The sequence below is a fragment of the Streptopelia decaocto genome (genome assembly GCF_964273445.1).
Source record: "Streptopelia decaocto genome assembly, contig: HAP1_SCAFFOLD_353, whole genome shotgun sequence".
NCBI lineage: Eukaryota > Metazoa > Chordata > Aves > Columbiformes > Columbidae > Streptopelia > Streptopelia decaocto.
In genome coordinates, this window is record NW_028114986.1 from 29,237 (window position 1) to 40,608 (window position 11,372).

Sequence of the window (11,372 nt, forward strand, 5' to 3'; positions counted from 1 at the left end):
CAGAAACCCTTCAAGCAACCTAAACTATGCAAACCAAACCTGCCTAAACCAACCTACCTGAAAACACAGACACCCACCAACCCACCTAAACTGCCTACTGAAAAGAAACAACCTAAAATAACCAACCAACCAACCAACCAACTTCAAATCATCTAAACAAACCTAAACCAAAGTACTGAAAACGGCCTCAACGAAAACAGCTTCACATACGCCACCTACAACAACCAACGGAAGACACTTTCAACCAAAAATCACCTACATCAAGCAACCTGAACCCACCAGCCTCCAGCAAACAGCTTCTCACAACCACCCTCAAAGAACCTGCCTCCAACCAACCTCAAACGACCGCAACAAACTGAACCAAGCTACTAAAACCAGAAACCTAAACCAAACTAACACAACCAGTGCTAAAGAATCGGCAGAAAACAGCACCAACCAAAGAACCCAACAAAACCAAGAAAAATAAACCTCCGAGGCCAAACAACATAGATCAGCGGTAAGAAAATCACATCACACAACCTAAACCAACCCACCTGAACTAACCAACCCAAACCAAGCTAAACCATCAAACCTGAAACAAGCAATCTAAGACCGCCAACCTAAACCAAGCTTCACAAACCTTAACCTAAAACAACCAGCCTGCAGTGACCTATGAACACACAACCTACCAACAACGTCATACGCTGTCAAACAACCAGTCTCAAAAAGCCTACCAAAACCAACTCATAGAAACTGACCTAAACCAACCAAATGAAACCAACTTAAAAGAAACCAACAAAACCAAAACAACAACAACAATAGAAACAACATCAACAACAAAAACAGAACACCAAAGAAGGTAGAAAGAAACAGGCAAAACCCAAACAAGTTACAGACAAAGAAAGTAGATGTAGGAAACAGCATGCAGAGATGTTGCATGGGGACCCGGTGCTTTGGAGCAGCCACTGGTGTCCTGCCAGGAACAGGAAGGATTCGCAGCTGCCACTCGGCACCTCTCCCTGCGGGCAACACCAGCGCCTGGCAGGGACCAGAGCGCTTCTCGTGCACCCTGCCCAAGAAGCACAGCAGCCAAACAAGGTGCGCAAGGCAAAACATCTGCTTGTCATCGCTACATGTGATGCTTTGCAAAAGACCCCACAGTACCACATACCTCTTCTTTTGTGCACCGTCAGTCCCGCGCCTCATTCTCAAGGTTCTCCCTCTTCAGGAACCAGGGAAAGCTTGGCCTCTATTCCTGCTGCTGCTCTCTGCAGCTCTGGGACTTGCCTTTGCCAGCCTGCAAGGGCTGTTGTTTCAAGCTAAACTGAAGAATGCATCAGCCTGCTCCTGGCTACACATGGGCTTGTGTTAAGGATTGTGAGCGTTGGCTCTGAAAAAGAGTGAGAAACAGAAATGACATGAAATAACAACACATGAAAAAACATAAAATGAAGTATATTAAAAAAATAATAAAATAAAATAAAATAAAATAAAATAAAATAAAATAAAATAAAATAGAAACACTTGTACCCATTGCGTTTTGTGTCCTGGAAAGTGGTTTTTAGGGAAGAGTGAGGGAAGAGTGAAGGAAGGGGGAGGGAAGGGGGAACGGCAGGGGGGAAGGGAAGAGAAGGCAGAAGAGAAAAGAAAGCCCTGACAGAGCCCTGAGGGCTCCATACCTGAAATTGTGCGGGTTTCACTGAAAGTGAACTCATTTTCTTCATGGAGTTAGAAACCTTTCTTTTTCACGGATCGCACAGTCATTATTTGGAATTAGTTTGAGAACACAAGATAACACCCCAGCACAGAGCTAATGTTTTTCATTGCTCTGGTCTGAGAGCCAAGGACATTCTGACTGCTCTGCCCACAGATGTGACGTATCGAGGAAGGGGGGCAGAGATGGGACAGAGCTGGACTGACATCCAGGCTGATGGATAAGAGTATTTCATCCCATTAGCGTCACGGTAATTACTGAAGGAGGGAGGGGATCTTTCTCACTCTCTCAGGCGTGCAGTGCAATCTCGATAAACTGGCCACATGCGTCAAGAAAGCTACCTGGCAACCAAACAGATCCATTGCACTCTTGTGCTCAGCACATCAAGATTTGCCCTCTAAGTCTCGGCAATTTCTTGAATATCACCAATAATCAACACAGGTTTCAAACAGCAACATGGCATGACAAAATAATACATACTTCTCTTTAAGTCCACTCCTTTTTTTCATCTTTGCCTAGACCTTCGGGAAATGTCAAACCAAACTAACTACTGAGCAGTTCAACACACAACCCACGCAAAATAAAGGCTACCGATTAGGAACCCGATGACAAGTATCAGTCGTGCAACTGCTACTCTAGGGCACGGCTGCCCTGAACCCATCACCCCCTAGAGATGAAGTCCAAGGGAGACCCCACTCAGCTGGCAAATATTCCAAAAACGCAAACACGTTTTGCTCACAGATCTTACAGCAAGTTTTCCCTCAGCAAACAAAAGATTAAACAGCAACAACAAGCAGAAATAATACTCACAAGTCTGGAACTCACAAGAGGGTTGTTGCAAGAAGGATTTCTGGAAACGCTTCAACACCCATAGAAGTGGCTTGGAGCCAAAAAAGCACTGTCTCTTCAAACACGTTTTGCATTCCTAACACCACGGCACTAAAGAAATATCAGAATCCCTTAGCAGAGTAGAATTCTGCAATCCAACTCTCAGGTTTGTCGTGCTGGTAAAACATATTGTCCAAAGATCTGCAGCTGTTGCTCTTTCCTTAAGACAAAAGGCCAAGGAGTCCGTTCCGCCAGAGGCAAACCAAATCCAAGCACTGACAGGACTGCAGAGCAAAATGGCCCCGCAATGGGGCCTCGTGGCCCTGGGGCCGCCATGCCGGCCACCGCAGCGGCCGTTGGGGCCGCCACGAGCCCCTGTGATGGCAGTTGGAGCCCAGCTGTGCCAGCCGCGACGTGGCTCCGAGTGAAGAGGCCGCAGACAACAGCGCCGGAGAGACCAGAAGAAGGAAGAGGAGGCTCAGGGACCCCCCGGGATGGCTCCGCCGCCCAAACAACGGCGGCTGCCTGTCCGGAGCAGCAACACCGCCCACAGGCAGGAGGAGCCAATGGAGGTTGACCCACCCCGGGAAGAGGCGGAGCCCATGGAGGTGGATCCGCCTCGGCAGGAGGAGGAGGAGGCGATGGAGGTGGATCCGCCTCAGGCGGGGCTGCAGGGGCCCTCCAGCAGCACGGCCGGACTGCCTGCGGCGCCGTGGTGCCCGAAGCGCCGCAGGACGGCCGGGGGCTCTCCCAGAGCCCCCAAACAGGCGCCTGGCCGCAAGCGGCGCCGCCCCCGCAGCCGCCGCTAGCCACCTCCGGGGATGGGCCGGACCAGCAGCCGCTCTGGAGCCACAGGTGAGCCCGGCTTCCCAGCCCGCACCCCCGGCCCTCATGCCGGGGCATCTCCTCTGCCCTGGGGCCTGGGGAAGAGGCGAGGAGACTCGCTGCCATCTTCTGCTCGGCAGCCCCAGAACACCGGGAGTCCTCGGGAGCCACCAGACAGCGGGGGACAGCGCCGCAGACCCGAGGACAGCGCTGGAGGCGTTTGGGCACTCTCCCGAGGCCGGGAGAGGGCTCCAGTTCAAGGTAGGCTAGGCTAGGATAGGATAGGGTAGGGTAGGATAGGGGAGGGCTTGGGCAGGTCCTGGGAGGCGTGAGCAGCCTGTGGGACAAGGAGCCAGGTCTGGCTCACATGCTCAGGGAACAGCCGATCGCCAGCACTGGGGTCAGGAAGGAATTTTCCCCCGGGGCAGATTGGCCCTGGTCCCCGGGGGTTTTTTGCCTTCCTCTGCAGCATGGAGCATGACCACTTTGCAGAGCTCCTCTGGGCCCTTTTGGCTCGGTTCCTGCCTGCTGCTCAAGCACCAGGAAGATGGGCTCTCGTGCCCTGCAGCTGGGGGGAGGAAGGCTTTTTTTCCCCCAGGTGGGACAGCAAGCGTCTCCGGGGGTTTTTTGCCTTCCTCTGCAGCGCTGAGCACGGCCCCTTGCCACGGCTTCTTTGGGCCATTTGGGCTGGGTGCCTGCTGCTCCACGAGGCGGCCCTACACTTAGCTAGAACAGCGTAGAACTAAGCTAAGGAAGGCTAAAGAAGTGCAACCAACTAACCAGCCTTCAAGAAGAGAAAATAAAATTAAAATAAACACTTGTATCCCTTGTGTTTTGTGTCCTTGAAAGTGTTTTGGAGGCGGGAGGGGGGGAGAAGGGGAGAGGCGGGAGGGGGGGAGAAGGGGAGAGGCGGGAGGGGGGGAGAAGGGGAGAGGCGGGAGGGGGGGAGAAGGGGAGAGGCGGGAGGGGGGGAGAAGGGGAGAGGCGGGAGGGGGGGAGAAGGGGAGAGGCGGGAGGGGGGGAGAAGGGGAGAGGCGGGAGGGGGGGAGAAGGGGAGAGGCGGGAGGGGGGGAGAAGGGGAGAGGCGGGAGGGGGGGAGAAGGGGAGAGGCGGGAGGGGGGGAGAAGGGGAGAGGCGGGAGGGGGGGAGAAGGGGAGAGGCGGGAGGGGGGGAGAGGGGCACGGCTGCCCTGAACCCATCACCCCCTAGAGATGAAGTCCAAGGGAGACACCACTCAGCTGGCAAATATTCCAAAACCACGTTTTGCTCACAGATCTTACAGCAAGTTTTGCCCCAGCAAACAAAAGATTAAACATCAACAACAAGCAGAAATAATACTCACAAGTCTGAAACATCTTCTACGGGATTTTCCCGTACCGGCCGACACCGCCGGACCCGGCGGGCACACCCGCTGCCCCCGCTCCAGCTGCCCGCCAAGCGGCGGCGCCGGCCGCGCCACCCACGCGTGCCCACGAGCGGCCTCGCCCTCCCCGCCCGCCCGCCGGGCACAAGACGGAGCCCAGCGCAGCCCCGCCCGGGCACCGGGACAGCGCGGAAGCGTCGCGGCGCCGGTTACCGAGCGGCGGCAGCAGCAGCAGCAGCTGAGAGGGGCTGCTGCTCGCCTTGGCCGCCATGCTGGACACAGACCCGACCAATCGCTACCGCCTCCCGCAAAGACCGGCCCAGCAGCCCCGACGAGCGGATGGCAGAGCCGTCGCTCCTCGGCCCCGCCCCGTGTTCCGGCAAAGGCGGGAACGAGCGGGAGTCCCGCGGTTTGGCTGCTCCCGAGAGAGACTTGGAGGGAAAACTCTTCCCGCCCCCTGTCCCTTCTTCTCCGGCCGGGCAGCTTCCTGGAGCTGCCGCCGCTACAACCGCTGCCGACAGCCCGGTGGCCCCGCTGTGCCAGCCCACCCTTCCATGGGGCTTTTTCTTGTGCGTGGAGTGTCCGGTGGAGACTTTTCAGTGCTGTGTGTCACAGCTGGTTTATGTGCTGATTTTTCTCCCACCCTATTTTCTCATTAACTCACAAGAAGGTTGTTGCAAGAAGGATTTCTGGAAACGCTTCAACACCCATAGAAGTGGCTTGGAGCCAAAAAAGCACTGTCTCCTCAAACACGGTTTGCATTCTTAACACTACAGCACTCTTTAGAAAATCGGTATTTCCACTTCTACAGCCATTGCACATTCTGTGGCGGGTCAGAGTCCAGAAGCACCGAGCCTTCCGAAGCTCTGTCCTCTGCCTCGGAGGGTGACGCTCCCTCCAGAAACGCCCCCACCTCTCAGAGGAGGGACAGCTGCTGCTGTCCCGGGGCTGCAGGCTGGACTCTCAAACGAGCCGAGTTCCCAGGGCACTCCCAACAACTCGGCTCTCGGCTCCTGGAGTGAAATGCAACCTTTGCAACCACCTGATGCCGCTGCCCTGCTGGGCTGGGCACAGGAGCCCTTCGCCGTGAGCAGGGCAGGGACATGCAACGCTGGGCTTGACTCGCTGCGGAGCTGCAGGGCTGGTGTGTCATCCTGCAGCAGGGGGGGATGAAGTGCCAGCGGGGGCAGTGACAGTGACTGTGCCAGTCAGCGCGCGCAGGCGACAGGAACAACCACGAAGCCACTAATGAAAGAAATGCAAAGAGTACAGCACGGGAAAGAGCACTGGATCAGCACCCGGTGGATTGTCCCTTTGTTTTTTGTTGACTATCAGTGTTCTTTATGGAATTATTGATTTCTTTTTACTGATGTATGGCTGGTCATTTTAATACGTTTGGGGATATTTTGGATATTAGTTTTCCTTTCTTTTACAAGGGGAAAATGGTGTGGGACAAATTTTTATTCAGACATGGTATAGGACTAACACTGTTTTTGCCAGTGCCTAACCAGACTCTATTGAATGGAGCTTGGGACTTCGTAACAGGGCTGTAGGAAGAAGTACTGGAAGTAAGGCTGGACTGGCAACAAATCCACACTGTGTTTTGGCAAAAAAGGGACACGGTTAGGCTGATTACTCCCCTGTCTTGTAGACGACAGGGACTGATTTGGGGCCAGCACCCCAAAGGCTTCCTCCCAAGGGTGCTGGGCGGAGTTGGGGTGGGCGGGGCTGCACACGCCTGGCTCTGTCACCCCCGTGTCACAATGCCAGCACCCGGCAACGCAGCACTCACAATGCCCGGAGCAGGATCAAAAGGAGCAGCCGGGTCCCGTGTCCACTGCCAGAGCCGGCCCGGGGGCAGCCCCAACACATCCCACAGGAAGCACTTGAGGAGCTGGTGGAATCACAGGGCAGGGGCTGAGGGAGGAAGAGCTTGCATGAGGCTGCTGGAGGTTCTCGACTGCAAGGTGATCTGCTGGCAGGGCCACCTTCCAAGCTCAGCTCATGGATGGAAATCCTTTTGAGCTGGATAGCAGTGGAGAGACCAAGGGAATTTCTTCTGTGCTTGGAACACCCACTGGTGTCCCACCAGGCACAGGAAGGAGTCTTGCCCCCAAGGTCCGTCAGCTCAGAGGCATTTGGGCACTCTCGGAAGTCCAGGAGATGGCTCCAGCTCAAGGGAGGACAGGATAGGACAGGATAGGGCTTGGGCAGGTCCGGGGAGGCGTGAGCAGCCTGTGGGACAAGGAGCCAGGTCTGGCTCACATGCTCAGGGAACAGCCGATCGCCAGCACTGGGGTCAGGAAGGAATTTTTTCCCCCGGGGCAGATTGGCCCTGGTCCCCGGGGGTTTTTTGCCTTCCTCTGCAGCATTGAGCATGACCACTTTGCAGAGCTCCTCTGGGCCCTTTTGGCTCGGTTCCTGCCTGCTGCTCAAGCACCAGGAAGATGGCCTCTCGTGCCCTGCAGCTGGGGGGAGGAAGGCTTTTTTTTCTCCCCGCCAGGTGGGACAGCAAGCGTCTCCGGGGGTTTTTTTGCCTTCCTCTGCAGCGCTGAGCACGGCCCCTTGCCACGGCTTCTTTGGGCCATTTGGGCTGGGTGCCTGCTGTTCCATGAGGTGGCCCTAAACTTAGTGAGAACAGCCTACCCAAACCAGCATAGAACAACTCACCGAAAACAACCTTAAAGAACCTAAACCAATCTGCCTTAAAATACTTCAATCAGCCACCAACAACCTAAGCAGAACCTTAAACAATCTACAACAAATTACCTAAACCAACCTACACCAAACAAAAGAAACCATCCTAAACCCCCTAAAACAAACCTACCCAAACCAAATGATCTAAAAAATCCTACCTAAAACAATCTAAAACTACAGAAACCGGCATTTCTCAGCCAACCTTAAGCAACCTGTAACCAAACAAGCTAAACACACCGAAACGAACCAATCTTAACCTAAAACGACCATTAAACAATCTCACACAACTTCAAAACAATCTGATCAAGGATAAAACTACCTAAAACAACCCATCTAAACCAACCTCAAAAATATGAAACCAAATGACATAACCTGACCAAAATGACCTAAAGCAAACAACCCAAAGCTAAACAGAACCACTGAAACCAGCCTACAATCACCAAGCTAAAAGCCATGCCGTGTCTCACTTGGATGTGTCTGCAGTCTTGGAAGCTTGACTACCCCAGGTTCTCCTGCTAATGGACCCTGAGCTTGTTTGCAGGTTCTCAAGCACAGCGCAGCTACCGTATCCCCTTGACCTAGCAGTGGTTCGCCTCTAGCGGGGAAGGTCGTCCTCTTGGAGCAAGGCAGGGAAACACGGGGAGCAGGGAAGGAGGAAGGGGACATCTGCTGAGACAGCAGAAACAGCCCAATCGAGCCTGGTGATTAGTTGCGGGACACAGGTCCCAGCGAGATTGCAGTCACATCCAAATCACCCAGACACAACCTAAAACCAACAAAACACAATGTCAATCTAACCAAACCACCTAAAGCACCCTCAACAACCAATCTAAACCACCCCAACCTGAAGGAACCCATCTTCAAAACATGCAACGGAAATAACACTGCCTAAAACAACCTACCAAAAAGTAACTAAAGCAACCTAAACCAAACCACCTGAACCAACCTCAACAGAAACCCTTCAAGCAACCTAAACTATGCAAACCAAACCTGCCTAAACCAACCTACCTGAAAACACAGACACCCACCAACCCACCTAAACTGCCTACTGAAAAGAAACAACCTAAAATAACCAACCAACCAACCAACCAACTTCAAATCATCTAAACAAACCTAAACCAAAGTACTGAAAACGGCCTCAACGAAAACAGCTTCACATACGCCACCTACAACAACCAACGGAAGACACTTTCAACCAAAAATCACCTACATCAAGCAACCTGAACCCACCAGCCTCCAGCAAACAGCCTCTCACAACCACCCTCAAAGAACCTGCCTCCAACCAACCTCAAACGACCGCAACAAACTGAACCAAGCTACTAAAACCAGAAACCTAAACCAAACTAACACGACCAGTGCTAAAGAATCGGCAGAAAACAGCACCAACCAAAGAACCCAACAAAACCAAGAAAAATAAACCTCCGAGGCCAAACAACATAGATCAGCGGTAAGAAAATCACATCACACAACCTAAACCAACCCACCTGAACTAACCAACCCAAACCAAGCTAAACCATCAAACCTGAAACAAGCAATCTAAGACCGCCAACCTAAACCAAGCTTCACAAACCTTAACCTAAAACAACCAGCCTGCAGTGACCTATGAACACACAACCTACCAACAACGTCACACGCTGTCAAACAACCAGTCTCAAAAAGCCTACCAAAACCAGCTCATAGAAACTGACCTAAACCAACCAAATGAAACCAACTTAAAAGAAACCAACAAAACCAAAACAACAACAACAATAGAAACAACATCAACAACAAAAACAGAACACCAAAGAAGGTAGAAACAAACAGGCAAAACCCAAACAAGTCACAGACAAAGAAAGTAGATGTAGGAAACAGCATGCAGAGATGTTGCATGGGGACCCGGTGCTTTGGAGCAGCCACTGGTGTCCTGCCAGGAACAGGAAGGATTCGCAGCTGCCACTCGGCACCTCTCCCTGCGGGCAACACCAGCGCCTGGCAGGGACCAGAGCGCTTCTCGTGCACCCTGCCCAAGAAGCACAGCAGCCAAACAAGGTGCGCAAGGCAAAACATCTGCTTGTCATCGCTACATGTGATGCTTTGCAAAAGACCCCACAGTACCACATACCTCTTCTTTTGTGCACCGTCAGTCCCGCGCCTCATTCTCAAGGTTCTCCCTCTTCAGGAACCAGGGAAAGCTTGGCCTCTATTCCTGCTGCTGCTCTCTGCAGCTCTGGGACTTGCCTTTGCCAGCCTGCAAGGGCTGTTGTTTCAAGCTAAACTGAAGAATGCATCAGCCTGCTCCTGGCTACACATGGGCTTGTGTTAAGGATTGTGAGCGTTGGCTCTGAAAAAGAGTGAGAAACAGAAATGACATGAAATAACAACACATGAAAAAACATAAAATGAAGTATATTAAAAAAATAATAAAATAAAATAAAATAAAATAAAATAAAATAAAATAAAATAAAATAAAATAGAAACACTTGTACCCATTGCGTTTTGTGTCCTGGAAAGTGGTTTTTAGGGAAGAGTGAGGGAAGAGTGAAGGAAGGGGGAGGGAAGGGGGAACGGCAGGGGGGAAGGGAAGAGAAGGCAGAAGAGAAAAGAAAGCCCTGACAGAGCCCTGAGGGCTCCATACCTGAAATTGTGCGGGTTTCACTGAAAGTGAACTCATTTTCTTCATGGAGTTAGAAACCTTTCTTTTTCACGGATCGCACAGTCATTATTTGGAATTAGTTTGAGAACACAAGATAACACCCCAGCACAGAGCTAATGTTTTTCATTGCTCTGGTCTGAGAGCCAAGGACATTCTGACTGCTCTGCCCACAGATGTGACGTATCGAGGAAGGGGGGCAGAGATGGGACAGAGCTGGACTGACATCCAGGCTGATGGATAAGAGTATTTCATCCCATTAGCGTCACGGTAATTACTGAAGGAGGGAGGGGATCTTTCTCACTCTCTCAGGCGTGCAGTGCAATCTCGATAAACTGGCCACATGCGTCAAGAAAGCTACCTGGCAACCAAACAGATCCATTGCACTCTTGTGCTCAGCACATCAAGATTTGCCCTCTAAGTCTCGGCAATTTCTTGAATATCACCAATAATCAACACAGGTTTCAAACAGCAACATGGCATGACAAAATAATACATACTTCTCTTTAAGTCCACTCCTTTTTTTCATCTTTGCCTAGACCTTCGGGAAATGTCAAACCAAACTAACTACTGAGCAGTTCAACACACAACCCACGCAAAATAAAGGCTACCGATTAGGAACCCGATGACAAGTATCAGTCGTGCAACTGCTACTCTAGGGCACGGCTGCCCTGAACCCATCACCCCCTAGAGATGAAGTCCAAGGGAGACCCCACTCAGCTGGCAAATATTCCAAAAACGCAAACACGTTTTGCTCACAGATCTTACAGCAAGTTTTCCCTCAGCAAACAAAAGATTAAACAGCAACAACAAGCAGAAATAATACTCACAAGTCTGGAACTCACAAGAGGGTTGTTGCAAGAAGGATTTCTGGAAACGCTTCAACACCCATAGAAGTGGCTTGGAGCCAAAAAAGCACTGTCTCTTCAAACACGTTTTGCATTCCTAACACCACGGCACTAAAGAAATATCAGAATCCCTTAGCAGAGTAGAATTCTGCAATCCAACTCTCAGGTTTGTCGTGCTGGTAAAACATATTGTCCAAAGATCTGCAGCTGTTGCTCTTTCCTTAAGACAAAAGGCCAAGGAGTCCGTTCCGCCAGAGGCAAACCAAATCCAAGCACTGACAGGACTGCAGAGCAAAATGGCCCCGCAATGGGGCCTCGTGGCCCTGGGGCCGCCATGCCGGCCACCGCAGCGGCCGTTGGGGCCGCCACGAGCCCCTGTGATGGCAGTTGGAGCCCAGCTGTGCCAGCCGCGACGTGGCTCCGAGTGAAGAGGCCGCAGACAACAGCGCCGGAGAGACCAGAAGAAGGAAGAGGAGGCTCAGGGACCCC

General features: G+C 52.1%; 1 long non-coding RNA gene across 1 annotated transcript; it reads left to right on the forward strand.

Moving 5' to 3' along the window:
• The first annotated feature begins 3,137 nt into the window (after window positions 1–3,137).
• LOC309452287 lies at window positions 3,138–4,169 on the forward strand. Its single transcript, XR_014186518.1, has 2 exons — window positions 3,138–3,376; window positions 3,487–4,169. It is a non-coding gene; the product is annotated as an uncharacterized lncRNA (long non-coding RNA).
• The last annotated feature ends 7,203 nt before the right edge of the window (window positions 4,170–11,372 follow it).